Genomic DNA, 16,527 nt, shown 5'->3' with positions numbered 1-16,527 from the left:
ACCATTCACATGAGTTCCTAGCCAGTACTCAGCACTAGAAATCCAGATTACTTCAGAGAAATAAGCATTTGTTGATCTGGATAGTTGTACTACACAGAAAATTTTAAAAGTTGGAAAGAGCAACCTTTATAGGAGAGAATGCGAATGCGGCAAACTGAGCAAGTCGAACTCTAACCCCTCACATTGCAGGAAGAGGCAGAAGCGGAGTTTCTCAGGATTTCCTGATTTAACAGCCTGCTCAGTGGCTATTATGTCCATAATTTTTGGGTATTCTACACAAAAGTGGCACCAGACCTCACTGAAAAATGACATGTACCTATAATGCTTACTGCTCCTCTCTGTCGTGACCCTCTGGTTTCCTTCATTGCTGTCCCTCAGAAGCCTGGGACTCCCATTATAGTTTCATCTGTCCACTTCTATAGCAGATTCAATCATCACCAGTGCTTCAGTGAGAGATCTGGAGCAGTCTTGCTACAGCAGGAGATTGCTAATTTCTGAAATCATCAAATGTAAGAAATGAAAAGAACTTTAGCTGGTATCTAACCCAAATCCTTCATTTTACAGATGAACAAGATGAAGCCTAAAAATACAGGTGACATATGCTTGATTACATAGCTTGGGATTTGAATCTATGAAAGAGGAAAGATAAAAAAAAGACCTAGGTAATTATTAATTATTAATATTCCATGGGTATTCTCATGGTTAATTTTAGGTGTCTACTTGCCTGGACTAAGAAGTACAGATAGGTAGTAAAACATTATGTCTAGGTATACCTGTGAAGATGTTTCCAGAAGAGATTGACATTTGAATCCGTGGACTGAGTAAGGAAGAGCCACCCTCAATGTAGGCAGACACGATCCAGTCAGCTGAGGGCCGAGATAGAACAACCAGTGCAGAGGAAATGGGAATTCACCCTCTCCAGGAGCTGGAACACCATTCTTCTCTTGCCCTTGGATATGAGAAGTCCAGATTCTTCAGCCTTTGGAGCCTAAGACTTGCAGCAGTACCACCCCAGGTTCTCAGGCCTTCCATTTTGGAGGACTGAGAGTTGCATCCCTAGCTTCCCTGGTTCTGAAGCCTTAAGACCTGCACTGAGCCACCCTATCAGCCTCCCTGGTTCTCCTGCTTGCAGACAACCTACTGCAGCACTTCTTAGCCTCTATGATCATGTGAGTCAATTTCCCTAACAAATCTCCTCTCATCTATCTAACTAATCTACCTATATACCTATTATCTATTTATCTATCTATAGCGTATTAATTCTAAAGACTGATGCGAGATTTAAAAACTGAAACCAAGTAAAGCACCTGGCATATTGTGTGTATCTGAAAACCTGTGTTTAAGTTCCTGCTATGCTACTAGCTACCTCAATGACTTTGGGGAATGTTTCTCAAAATCTTTTGCTGCATCTGTTTCATTATATTGACCATGGAAATGATAATAATGGCAAGGACCTCAAAGAGAGCTCTATGCTGGACCTAGTTATCGTTAAAGGGCTAAGTTGTAGTGTCAGCCATGGACAAATCATAAAACACAAGGAGACTCGAAGCATCTGTGACCCGTCAGGACTCGTGTCTCACACGCTAAACCTCCAGGTCAGTCTATGTCTTTATGAGGAGTAACGAGGGCATTGGGGTGCAGACTCTTTAAGCATTAAACATTTTCAGTTTCCTTTTATCAGGTACCATGACAAGAACATATCTGACACATATAATGTGCCAGGCACTTCATTCAGTTTTAGTTTTTATTTCTCACATTAGTCTTCTAAGATGAGTATTTCTTAACCCCTTTTATAGAAGAGTGAATAGAGGCTCAGATCAGCTAAGTGACTGCTAGATCACAGAGCAAGCAAGGGACAGAAACAGGATTCAAAATCCAAGTTGTTTCCACCAGACCAAGCTGCTTCTCATGTTTTATACACCTTTATGTACCCTGCAATATAAGTGGTACAAAAGGTGGGCATCTACTAACAACCTGTTCATTTTAAAATAGGCTGACGTGAGGCAGAATGGTAATGAAACGGAGAATTTGCTACTCTCTTTCTATTGTTAGTGCTATGATAAAGCTGGTAGTCATCAGAGTAGTTCTGTTCAGTTCACAATAATATGAATAACAACTCACTGTTCTAGTCACAAAGCACTTTTATAATCCCAAACTCAAATGCCTGTGAGGTCATTGCCATTATTATCATTTCCATCATCAAAATAATGAAACTGAGATCCAACAAAAGATTTTGAGAAACATCTCCCAAAGTCATTAGGTAGGTGGCAGCATAGCAGTCAAAACAAGTTTTCTGATTATATGCCCTGAGCTTTTGCTTAATCTAAATTTCTTTAAAAATTTGAAGGGCCTGTGAAGACAGAGTAGTTTCTTTCTTTTTTTAAAAAAAAAATTATTTATTTTTTTTATTGCATTTTAGGTTTGGGGGTACATTTGAAGAACATGCAAGATAGTTGCATAGGTACACACATGGCAGTGTGATTTGCTGCCTTCCTCCCCTTCACCTATATCTGGCATTTCTCCCCATGCTATGTCTCCCCAACTCCCCACACCCCAGTGTCCTTCCACCATTTCCCCCCAACAGACCCCAGTGTGTAGTGCTCCCCTCACTATGTCCATGTTCTAATTGTTCAACACCTGCCTATGAGTGAGAACATGTGGTAGAGTAGTAGAGAGTAAGTAAAACTTACTCTCTACTACTCTTACTAATGCAGTCAGTGAATATACATTATTTGGAAAATGGCAGAGAATCACAACTCTTATCTACCTCAACTGTTTTTAAACATTCATAGAAATTTAATATGTTAATAATTGAGTTTGGGAAGTCTGGAGCACTTTAAAAAATGGACTCTTTTAGTGTCACAGGTAAGAAAAAGAAGAGACCAAAGCTCATAAATTGCTGCATTACTCTTACTGATTACAAAAAAAAAAAAAAAAACATAAGAAATTCAGTGCTGCTAAAATTGGGCTTCAGAATCATTTTCATGACAACCCATACATCATCCCTGAATTTCCTGAAAGAACATCTTCAGGTAACAATTGGAGTCAAATATGTTTCTTTAAAAGGTTTTCCTTTACATAATTTTATTAGTGAAATGAAAGTGAATGATGTTGTCAGCCCCCCATACACATTCTTATAATGCTGCCATTGTTGAAGGTTTTTAACTTCTTCTCTTAAAATTACTTTCAAAATCAGTGACATGTGTTTTTTAAATGAATGCAATGGTGGTAAATGTTCATTCTCTTGGCAGTCTTTTATTTTTGGAACAATAAAATACTCATTTGTTTCCAAGTCTAGTAATTACTGGGAGTCTCTGGAGTTATATTTCGAAGTCTGTACTTCACAGTCAAGGAATCTTAACTTGAGAGTTAAGACATCTGTAAGTCTTAAGATGAAAGCAATTCCAGACCTGACAGGTATGAGTTTTCCCCATTCAAGGGTTTTTTCAGGTTTGTTTGGTGGGATGTAAGTGGCGAAGTGTGGAGGAGTGGGTGTATTAACAGCATAGTCTTCCCATGGCCTTCTATTCCAACAGTGAAAACTATTTCAACTACATAGATATTTCCTATCTTGATTTCTATTGTCAGGATTATAGGTTAAAGCATACATATCATTCCCATTCACAATAATTCTAAAAGACAGGCACCAAATGAATTTTCTGAACCAAAGAGTTTCTCAATTTACATTTCCTCAGTTCATGCACCTAAAAGCCACACAAGTCTTTTTAAGAGAAGACCTGTAATACTTTTAAGTAATTATGAAGAATGTGATAGCCAAAGCTGAGGAAAAAATAGCATTTCTCTAATGAAATTAAATTACCTATTCATCATAACTAGTATTAGTTAGATCATACTGTATGTTAGAACCTTTATACATAAACAGAAGCTTTTGGTGTGAAATGGCACTAATGATAGAGAGCTTTCTTTTAATCTAAAAGAAAAAAATAGTGATGTTATTCTGGTTTGGGTTTCCACAATAAGGTTATTTGTTAATGTGAGGATCTTCATTCCTTAAAAATAAATTACTGTATTACTGACTCTCAGTCCAGGGTAGAACTACTTAGTCTCTCTGTTCATGTAACAATCGCTCAAGGATGTATTATTTTCCATCAACAGCATCAACTAATGGACCAACCATGAAGTTGATTAATCTGACACCTAATTTCACAAGAATTTGAAACAAATAAGAATTGGAATAATAATAAAATGAATGCAAATATATTAAAAAACAATATTTTAAAATAATATTTTCTCTGTTTTTAATATACTTCCACCTGCTGAACAAATTTTTCTGCTTAATATTCTTTAATTCAAATTCTTTTGCATAAACTTAAGTTGAATTTATAGTTCATCCAGGAGTCTTAATGGAGCAAAGATGCAAAAAAAAAAAAAAAAAATTCACCAAATTGTTATTCTATGTAAGCAGAATGACTACCATTACTATAGATTTGAAGGGGGTGGTGAGGGAAATCTGGAGTATTGATTATTTACCATTACTTCAACTAGTGTTGTGTTGTAGTAGTGTTAGCGTGGGCAGGGAGCTAGAGCCCCTGAGAAAAAGGAGGTCTGGAAAATCTCACACTCCAGAGAGCACCTGAAACATGCACACAGATATGAGCAGAGAGGAGGGAAAAAAACCTATACATGAAGTAGTACCCCTTAAGATGCCCAGTAATCACTCACTCTGCAGTTAAAATGTCAGAATGTCACTGGTACATGCTAATAAGAGGGAAGCGCCCAAATTTGTCAGAGATTCACAGGCACCGTAAGCACAGATTTGACCCATTCAAACGACCTTCCTGGGGGTGGCAGTAATGAGGAATGCAGCCATTAAACTTGGGAGTGCAGTGTGTGCACCAACTAATAGTAAGGGTGGGTCCCACAAGCCTGGAGTGGGAACTAGATGGGGAAAAGGCAGGCAGGGATTTAAGGCAGGAGCAGGAAAACTAGACAGAGAAGAAAAGGCAGAGACTTAAGAAAGAGGAACTCCAAGAAAAATCCAACACCATCAAAACCCAACACAGAACTCCCAGGCTGCTGATGGCTCACCCTCTTGCAGCAGCCCATTTGGCCTCATCTTTCAGTGTCCTCGCTTTCTACGTATAAACTCTCTGCTCTCGATTTCCCTTCAGTAAAGTTCTCTGTCATCTGAATTTTCACTTGGCTGAAACTTTTCTCCCAAGACCACTAAGAACCGTGGATTCCCTTACTACCTAGTAACAGAGGCACTTTCACAGGCTATTACTACTAACAGCACATTATTCACTACATGCTATTAACAGCATATTATTGACCTTCACAAGCTGCTACTACTAATAGCACACTATTCACTATGTTCAAAATACTTTGTACATATTAACACATTTAACACTCACAACACCCTACAAGAAAGAGCCACTGTTATCCTTCTTCTACAGATGAAAAAAATAGAGGTACAGAGTAGTTAAGTAATAGACAAAAATTACATTTATGAAAAGACTAAAACATTTCATTGAAAAGAAAATCTGTAAGACAAGGACAAAAATGAGCTGTGTTTGCAATGAGCAAGACAGAGATACTGCTGATAAACATTCCTTCAGATGGATCAGGCTGCAGACCCTATGCCCCCTCTGAAATCTTGCAGTGGGTGAAAACAATATGCTTTTTCCAAGCAAGCAAATTTCAGTTTATACTGGGAGACTATACAAACACAGATTACACAGAATGATAACTTGAATGCAGAAATGCACAGTAAGGAAGTATATTGTTTTGAGGTCAAAAGAATTAAGTATTTAACTGAAATTTTAATTAGAAACCTGGAGAAATAATCATTTTTACTGAAAGAAACTGAATAAATATATTTATTAAAAACAAAGAAGGGAACTGCTCACCTTTTCATTAATTTACAACTCAGAATCAAAATCTTGTGGGCCTTGAGTATGCTCATTTGTTAAAAGCATTGTTCGCTAAATCTAATTAATTGCATGTAATTCATTATACTACAACATTCAACAATTTACTCAATTTCCAGTACTAAGAATTGCTCACTTATTGTGGATAAAACTGGGTTATGAGATTAGAATGCATTTATCAAGTCTTAAAATTAATCCAAGGTACTCAATATTAAATGATAACTTGTATTACAAAACTACTTGGAGCAGTACTATGCTGAGCTTTATAGTTCTCTTTAATTACTGTTTAGATTTTTTCTTTAGAAATTATATTAAATTTTGTATAAATAATAGATGTCATAAACATCAATGTTATTAATTTTTTGTTGGTGATTATTAACTGAAGATATTTTAAACAAAATTTTAACTTTCAATAAGAATTCAAGAAGGAAGCATCTCAACCAAAGCTGAGATATTTAGGGGCAGTTTCTTAGAGGGCAGAGAAGGTGAGGTGATGGAATAATGAGCAGTCATTAAACAAGCATGGTGAGAAGGAGAAATTCAATAAAATCATAATTGAAAAACATCAAGGTAGTTGATGCACATAGTAGATCGAGCCTAAAAAGACTAATGCTTTCTATGACCAAGTATTTTCTATAGTTTATCATTAGTCTAAAATTTTGAATTCAAACTGTGCTGGTAGGCAAGAGCAATTGTATTGTCATATTAGTTTTTCAAATAAATTTTATTGCATATATTTGAGGTTTATGACATGATGTTATAGGATATGTATATGGTTACTTTAGTGAAGCATCTCACACACTTTTTTGTGTGATAAGGACAGCTAAGAATCTATTTATTTAACAAAACCCCCTAATACAGTTCTTTTTTTTTTTGCATTATTGATTAAGTTTTTCATTACATTTAGTGTGAGTAAACAGTAGGCTGATAATTTTTATTGTGTGTTTTGTGGTTAGCATTTTCATGTATTCTTCACAAAAAACATGGTGAATCAAGGAAAATGATAATGCTATTTTACTTTGCAATTTACTAACAGTTCTTTGTGCATCGTCTTTTGTTTAGAGTCACACACTTAGAATAAGCATTTAAAAAAACAATAAATATTTTTAAAAAGGAACATATATACTATGAAAATCAATCTGAATGACAAAAGGACCCAAAACTCTGTTACATATGAAATACTTGAAAAAAATAGAGAATTGGAGCAAGAGACAGAAAAGATTTAGGCTGTCTTCTGGAAAAGAAAAGGAAAGGAAGCAATTGAGTGGAAATTACAGATACAGATTTAGACTCAGTTGAAAGTAAGAACTAACAGGAGCTGTTAGGATGAAATGTGATGCCCCAGAAGGCAGAGCATATTCCATCACCAGAGGTATTTAAGGAAAAATGAGACAACCCTCTGTCTAGAAAACTTTGAGTGATTTATCTGGGTGACTTCTAAAGTCTCTTCTAGCTGCAAAAATCTGATTCTTTCATCCACTATGAAGTTAGACTGTCCTATGAACAAGACCAGCCGTGAGCTTCTTTTACAACAACAGTAAGGAAACATCATTTTTCTCCAAACTTAATTATTTTAAATGTTGCTGTAACTCCCTAAATTTATGTTTTATTTCACTCTTGTTTGTTAAAATCTCAAAAACATTTCAATTCACAATAGTTGAATGCTTATTATTTTCCTGTATTCATGAGTTCTTCAATAAAATGTTTCTAACATCTTAAAAAAGTTTTCCATCCTCTCATAAACAGCCTTAACATATTTCATATGTATGAGGTCCAAAGTGTATATTTAATTCCAAAGAGAGAAAAGAGCTGCTTTCGGGAAGTGCCAGTGTTCTTTTAGGCTGTCACCACAACATTAATGAAGAGCATGAGGGTTAAGAACACCATCTTTGGCTCTGAACAGATGTGGATTCCCATCAGGCTATGTTGCTGACACAGCTATGTGAACTTCTGCCAACCAACCTGCCTGACAGAGCTTCTGTTTCTTCATCTGTAGGACATAGATGATATCACTGCCTATTTTGTAATGTTATTGTATATGAAATACTATAAAATACTCAAAGCACCAATCATCCTTTCTAAGTTACAGTAATATTCAATATGTGTTAGCCGCTATTATTACTGTTGCTATTACTATTAAAGGTTAACTCAAGAATATAAAATAATTTTTTTTACATTTTACAAAGTCAGAAAAAATGTTATCTAGGAGTTCCTTAGTCTAGTACTCACCTGGGTAGCAGTTCTTACAATCTGGAAAAAAAATCATCTTTTGCTTTGTCTTTATTTTCAATTTTGTAACAAGTTTTTGGTCTATGTAATAAAGAGGCAAATTTTCAACATGAAAAACTTTCAAAATTGATATCATGAATAGAGTTGCACCTGACATTATCATAATAAATTTGGAGAAATACATTGTGCTTAGTACCTGTGCGTAACCTAAAAGTTACACTTATTCTCAGCATGTTGCATAGTATTTTGTAGTATTTGTCAAGTGTAATTGCCATATACCATGAATGTTAAATTTACAAACATTAATAAGGTTATATTTTACTCAATTACTTTGTTAAGCTAAAAGCATTTGTCCAAATTTTCTACACAGTATGTCTCAACAGAAATGAGATTACTCAATTTCTAAAAATAGTATGCATAATCACATGCTTACATTAATGAATTCATGTTCAGAAGTAGAATAGAAAAAGTTCAAAACTTACCTATTTTCTCTGATTTTAGCAGAAATATTTTCCAAAGAACTTTGAAAATTTTCAGAAATTAATTTATCACAAACTGAATATATTAAATTTATATGAGCCATCACATGTATATATATCATATATTACATAAATGTATGTATATATGTGTGTATACATATATCTACATCTTTTATCAGCATACCAGTTTGGTATCTGTGCTTTCAGCCTTCCCTTTCTTCCTCCCCAATCTTAGTATAATGTATAAAGAATTTGCCCCAGTTTGATTCAGCCACTTTCTAGAAAGGCTTATTTTATAAACACACATGTAACCATATTTCCCTCAAATTCAATGTGTTTTATGAACAAAAGCTTCCTTCTAAAAAGGTGGGAACAGCGAAAGAGGAGCTGTTTTAGTCCACTAGGTAATAACATCCCTTTCTGACAAATTAATTAGCCAATTCTTATAATATTATTGTAAATAGATATGTCAAACAATGTCATGGCTAATTTTTAAACACTAAAATGGAAGCAATAAAAGGGAAGAAAAGAAGAAAGAGGAGAAGAAGGAGAAAGTGTAAAGGAGCAGAAGATCTATTCTACTCCATACAATAAATCAAAAGGAAAATTCAGATGATAACCCAAGGCTAATGTCTTCTGACTTTGCATTTTATTTAATAGTGCATTCGCTCTTAATGTAATATGAATATTTTGTGCAGAAATGGCTACAATTTTCTAAGTTTTTGATTGAAACCAAAAGAAGATCTAAATTGGCACCTTAAACTTTATGCCATTAGTGTTATTTTTCAACTCAGTAACTGTATTTTCTAATTCAGTGAGTCATAGACCAATATATAAGAAATATTCATGAAAGACAAAGTACTCAGGCCAAAAAAAAAAAAAAAAAAAACAGTGAGTAAAAACTCTAATGAAATAGTTGTAAAAAATCCTAAAACCAATTCTGAATACTAAGAACTTTTCAGATTTTTGGAAGGAAGGAGGGAAGGAAGGAAGGAAGGAAGGAAAAAAGGAAGGAAGGAAGGAAAGAAGGAAGGGAGGGAAGGAGGGAAGGAGGGAGGAAGGAAGGAAGGCAGGCAAGCAGGCTAAGTGAATAGCATCATTACTTTAAGCAAAAATATACCAAGTATTATAAGAAAACTAAAAGCTATTCTTGCGAGTCTCAGGAAGATTGATTGGGGTTCAACAGATTGTGAAGAAACAAGGTGCCCCAAAGCCTTGTAAGTGACAGCAGAGCACAGAGGTTGAGAGCCTGCACCTTGGGGCTACAAAGGCCTGAGTGGTATTGAGGGTCCACTACTTTCTAGGCACAAAAAAACCATGCAAGTCCTCAGTGTCTCTGACCCTTAGTTTCCTGTTCTGTAAGATGACTACGACAGTACTTGCCCCTTAGGATTGTGATAATGAATGAAAAATACTTAGCAGAGTATCAGGCTGACTATTAATTATCAGTCAATAAGGTCATTAAAACTAAGATCTCTCAAGCAAGATAGACGGCCATTTTACTGCTTATTCAAGGATAACCAAAAGTACCACAAAAATGCCTAGTTCCAGCTCCACATTTTATCAGAATACTGAGAGAAGTTTAAAGTAACCTGATAAAGTAGTTCTTATAATGGGATTTTTCTCACATCATTTTAACAATATCTTTCAACAGTCAAGTAAACACATGCATTTGAAACCTAGTCTACCACACCACAAAGAGCAGATCAGGAGGGAAAATAGTTTTTCTGTGTTGTCAATCTGAGAAGTCATTAGATGAGATGATGTCAGTAGATCTTGAGAAGTGCCATGGATATAAAAATTATCATTTTATAGACACTTACTTGAACATTGTAATGCTATTTTGTCAGAATCGGAAGTTAAGAATTTTTTTCAGAAAACCAGAATACAATAAATGACCTCCCTTCATAGTTGATGATGTTGACTGAGGAAAGAGAGGTGCAACTGTTGATTAGGCATATTGAAAGTTAAGAACTTTGCAAAATATTTTATGTATAAATAAATGTCTCAGATGCATGAGACAATTTTTTTTCAAAAAGTCAACCTTCATGCCAATCACTTCGTCTTTCAGTTTTACTTTCTGGATTCTATCAAAACTTTAGCCTTACAAATATAGCCTCTAGTAAATATAGTTTATTAAACAAGCAACAATCTTATAACCTAAGTATTACAAATATTCAATTAATCATAGTAAAATGACACAGAACTAAGTCACTCAGAGCCATGCAGCCCCTATGTTGTTACAGGAAAGAATTAACCATACTGGGTTTGGATACTGAGGACACCTTTCATTACCTCTAATATCTGATACATTAAGCTCTCTGAACTTGTTTTTATTTGTTGAGTAGGGATAAAAACAATTACTTGCAAAGTTGCTGTGAGAATATGCAAAATTCATGCGAAGAGCTGGCACTTGCAGGCTCTCATTTGTCATCACACCTACAAGGCACCTTGTATTTATTTCCAAGGCCATTTTGCTGCTTAAAACAAGTTTTGGAATTTATGGATTGTTTATTGCCACAGGTGTTTTCCCACTGTCCAGGCTAAGGGAATCTCCACCTTTGAAACAGATGCAGATTCGAAATAACTGAAAATTTGATAGCATGAATTGTCCCTGTCAGGATACTAGACTGGTGACTGGCCATTAGGACTCCAGATCAGTTAGGATCCTGCAGATGTCTATTGAGTAGCTAATCCTGCAAATGAGAGTTGAAAATCAAAAGGCAAGGCTTGGTGTAGGCAATGGGCCAGGAACTCAGAAAGGGCTTAGATCCACTGGCTCAGAAATGAAGGCAGAAAAAAAGTTAGGCTAGTGGGGAAGAGAAGTTGTTCCATTTTTATCTGAAATAGTCCTGAGACTTTTATTCTAAAGATCCTATGCAGATTCACAAGGATCCACACAGTCTCTAAATTTTCCTTCCGTTATTCAATGAACATAATATTGCCACATCTTTTAGCTTCTTCATTGGATGAAATAATTTACTGCAGTTCTATTGACGCTCCAACTATTCAGTTGTTTAAAAGTCTCCAAGTTGGAACTTTGCTCTGTTTTTTCGAGCAACGGCTCATGATTTTGTTATAATCTCTCTCACAACTCAGGGGCAATTGCTCAGTTCATCCCTCAATCTAGAAAATATATATTATTCTCTTTTTACTTTCTAAAAATTCAATTTTCTATCCCACCATCTGCTAGTTGCTTTCCTTTCCTGGTCATAATTAATAAATCATAAATTTTAAATTAGGCCCATCTAAGCTGCTTCTCCTTAGCAACATCTTAGCAATGACTCTCTGTAGGAGCTTGGTAAAAAGATTTCTTTAGAAATGACCCCAAGTAAAAATGTAATCATTACTAAGTAGTAAAATGCAAATCTTCAAACTGGTTATGTTTTAGACAAAAATCAAAGCTGTAAGCCAGGAGTAGTGGCTCACACCTATAATCCCAGCATTTTGGGAGGCCAAGTCAGGCAGATTGCCAGAGTTCAAGAGTTCGAGACCAGCCTGGCCAACATTGCAAAACCCTGTCTCTACTAAAAATACAAAAAAAAAAAAAAAGCTGGGTGTGGTGGCAGGTGCCTATAATCCTAGCTACTTAAGAAGCTGAGGCAGGAGAATCGCTTGAACTCAGGGGGCAGAGGTTGCAGTGAGCTGAGATCATACCACTTTGCTCTAGCCTGGGTGAAAGGGCAAAACTCCATCTCAAAAAAAAAAAAAAAAACTGAAGCTGTAAAGATATATATCTAGAAACTTCTATTAATTTAATGAAAAAGCCAAGACCCAGCACTAGCACCTAGGTTTTTTGATTCTTGTTTAGTTTTTGCATTATACCCTGTGCTTCTCCTCTTAAAAGTTCTGTGTAATTGGACAAAATGCAGAATGTTTTAAATAGTATTACATAGAAATTTGGGGCTGGGAAGTTGTGTTAATTTCATCAGCTAGGCTCAGTTGAAATAAATGAAAACATCTAGATATCAAATTCATAAAGGTCAGTGAGGTATGGGGAGAGGATGGTTGATTTGAGTCAACTCATTAAATCACAAAGGTGCACCCTTTATGTACTCCATCAAGACAACACTTTGAGTCATCTAGTATTATCTCCAAACATCAGATCACAAATCTCTATGTAAAAGGGGAAACTATTATCCCACTTCTACTTGCAAATACTAATTGCACAATAATGACATTTACATAATGAGTCAATGAGACAGTAGAACAAAAAATGTCAGTTAAAAACGTGATTAAACAGGTACACAGTCCTCACAATAATAGTTTTGTATGACTAACAGCAAACGTGTTCACACACTGCCAAAGAATAACCTATAGAGGTTTATTAAGCTGAGTTCTATCCAATGGGAGATATAAAATTAGCATTGTGAGATGTGGATCTTGCATTCGTATCAGGGTTGCAAAGTTAAACAAATGTAGACTAATTTAAGAACTTCATAAGCACTCTAATTCTAAAGTGTGGATACAGGTATGAAGTACTCAAAATCACCTAGCTGTTGAAATTAAATTATCTCTCAAGATTTCTGTCTTAAGAGATTTATTTTAAGCAACTGGAACTTGGATCATGCAGTTGTGGGGTCTAATTAAGTCTGAAATTGATAGAACAGGCTAGCAGATTAGAAATTCAGGTGACAGCTGATCTTGTAGTCTTGAAACCAAATTCAGCTCAAGGAGGATTTTTATGTTGCAGTCTTGAGAATTCCTTCTTTAGAAAACTTCTGTCTTTGCTCTTAAGGCCTTCAGCTGATTAGATCAGGCCCACCCACATTGTGGAGAATAACCTGCTTTACTCAAAGCAAACTGATTTAATGTTAATCACATCTTAAAAATATCATCATCAGAAGATCTATACTGTTGGCTAGACCCCATAGCCTAGCCAAGTTGATACAAATTGAAAAATCACAATTATAGACACTCAATGCTAAAGGAAATAAGTACATGTAAGGAAAAACACACTCATCATAGTACTTTCCACAATATGCGTTTTTAAAACATGGCCCCAAAATTCTTTGACATTCCTCCCATTAAAAGGTCAGGGAGCTCTGTCTCTCCATGTGGCTTGAACTCTCACAGCATCGTGGCTAGGTTCAAAGTGTGAATATCTCAAGAGGAAATTTCTGAGATGCATTTTAAGCTCCACTTTAGGAGAAAATTGTGTGACATTTTATGACTAGCCTCGGAAGTCACATAATGTGTTAGTTGGTTCTCAATGGTATGTTGGTTGATCCAGCTACAAGCATTCCCTAACTCAAGAGAAGGGGGAATAAATCCCAACTTTCTCTGGGAGGAGTATCAGAGAATTTAGGGCCCACATGTTTGAACTGCCACAATTAATTAACATTAATTGAGCTGCTACTGTGTCTCAGGCTGTGTGATCAACTTTTATGTATTTCATTTAATACCCAAGCTTGCTGAAATGTGATCATTACATATAAGTAAACTGAATGAGAAATATTAAAACTTCCCAAACTCACATAGCCAGCAAAGTGGCAGAGACAGTATTTTAACCTAGGCAATTGGACTCTAAACCCCACACATTTTATGACACAACCCTGTCTCCTATTTTTAAAAGAAAGAGGAAAAATAAAATCAAAGTTAATAAGGATTTTTTTTATTGCCACCTCAAGTGGACATTTTTGTTTAGGCCTACCCACCATTCATTCATTCTTCTGATCATGAAGACCACAGACAAATCAGAAAATGTCTCCTGTCTAAGTAGATGCAGGCTCTGTGGATCAAACCTTGGCAAGCGGAGCTCGAGCTGAATTTCAGATCCTAGTCACTATTTAGCTAGGCACCTTCCTGCAGTGAGCATCCTGTACATGTTGGCCTTGCCCCAAACCACTCTCACTTTTGGTAGAGGTAAACAGGGCCCACCTACACTCCAGCTACAACATGTGACCCAGTCTGCCTAATGAGATCCATTTCAGGGCTCATGTTGAAACCATTAGAGAAGAAAGTTATTTTCTTTTTGCAGAAACTTTAGCAGTAGGGTAATATAAGGCAAGAGCAGCTAGGCGCCACCCTACAAAGCTTGAAATAAAATCTCCTTAGAGGAAAACAGGACAGAAAGAGAGAGGAAGGGGCTGGATCCTTGGATCCAGCCTTAATTGAAGCCAGGCCTATCCCCGGACTCTGCAGACACTTGAGTGAATAACCACCCCACTTTTATTTTCATTTAAAAACAAGTTTATGTTGAATTTATGACACTCATAATCAAGTATCCGAACTGATATATCTCCATGGTCATAACTTCACTTTCTTTATCTATTAAAAAAAGAAAACAGAAAATACTTGAAAATTCTTTCTAGCTTAGCAAGTGGTTCAACCAATGGTCTCTCTGTATATTGGAGATACATGTCTGTATATAGAGAGAACAAGAAAGACAGAGGGAGTGGGGGGAGAAAGAGAAAGAGAGAGAGACAGAGAGAGAGAAGTATATATTTCTATATATGTAGGTCTTAATTTTCTCATCTTTACAACTAGAATGTAGAACTGCAGTGTCTTCCGTTTCTTTCCAAAGCTGACTCTGATTTTCCATGGATAAAGGCAGAAAACATCCTAATTTATTTCTGTTCAGATTACCGAACAGCTCTGTAGCACTGCCACCTGGTGACCATTTGCTTCAGCTGTTGTATTAGTCTGTTTTCACGCTGCTGATAAAGACAAACCCAAGACTGGTAGGAAAAGGAGGCTTAATTGGACTTTCAATTCCACGGGGCTGGGAAGGCCTCAGAATCACAGTAGGAGGCAAAATGCACTTCTTACCTGGTGGTAGCAAGAAAAAATGAGGAAGAAGCAAGAGCAAAAACCCCTGATAAACCCATCAGATCTGGTGAGACTTATTCATTACCATGAGAAAAGCACAAGAAAGACCAGCCCTTACTTAATTACCTCCCCCAGTGTCCCTCCCACAACATATGGGAATTCTGGGAGATACAATTCAAGTTGAGATTTGTATGGGGACACAACCAAACCATATCATTTCTTCCCTGGCCCCTCCAAATCTCATGTCCTCACATTTCAAAACCAATCATGTTTTCCTAACAGTCCCCCAAAGTATTAACTCATTTCAGCATTAACCCAAAAGTCCACAGTCCGAAGTCTCAGCTGAGACGAGGCAAGTCCCTTCAGCCTATGAGCCTGTAAAAATAAAAGCAAGTGAGTTGCTTCCTAGATACAATGGGGGTACAGCCATTCCAGATGGGAGAAATTAGCCAAAACAAAGGGGCTACAGGCCTCGTGCAAGTCTAAAATCCAGCGGGGCAATCAAAGCTCCAAACAATCTCCTTTGACTCCAGGTTTCACATCCAGGTCATGCTGATGCAAGAGGTGGGTTCCCGTCATCTTGAGCAGCTCCACCCCGTAGCTTTGCAGGGTACAGCCTCCCTCCCGGCTGCTGTCATGGGCTGGCATTGAGTGGTTGTGGCTTTTCCAGGCAAATGGTGCAAACCATGGGTGGGTCTACCATTCTGGGGGCTAGAGGATGGTGGTTATCTTCTCACAGTTCCAGTAGGTGGTGCCCAGTAGAGACTCTGTGTGGAGGCTCCAACACTACATTTCCCTTCTGTACTACTCGAGCAGATGTTCTCCATGAGGGCCCCACCCCTGCAGCAAACTTTTGCTTGGGCATCCAGGCACTTCCATACATCTCCTGAAATCTAGGTGGAGATTCCCAAATCTCAATTCTTAAGTTCTATGCACCAGCAGGCTTAACATCATGTGGAAGCTGCCAAGGCTTGGGGCTTCCACTATCTGAAGCCACAGCCCAAGCTCTACGTTGCCCCTTTCAGTCACAGCTGGAGCTGCGGGGACACAGAGCACCAAGTCCCTAGGCTGCACACAGCACAGGACCCTGGGCCCACCCAGGAAACCACTTTTTCCTTCTGGGCCTCTTGACCTGTGATGGCAAGGGCTTCCATGAA

This window comes from Saimiri boliviensis, chromosome 15, assembly GCF_048565385.1.
Source record: "Saimiri boliviensis isolate mSaiBol1 chromosome 15, mSaiBol1.pri, whole genome shotgun sequence".
Lineage (NCBI taxonomy): Eukaryota > Metazoa > Chordata > Mammalia > Primates > Cebidae > Saimiri > Saimiri boliviensis.
This window is presented reverse-complemented; position numbering follows the sequence as displayed.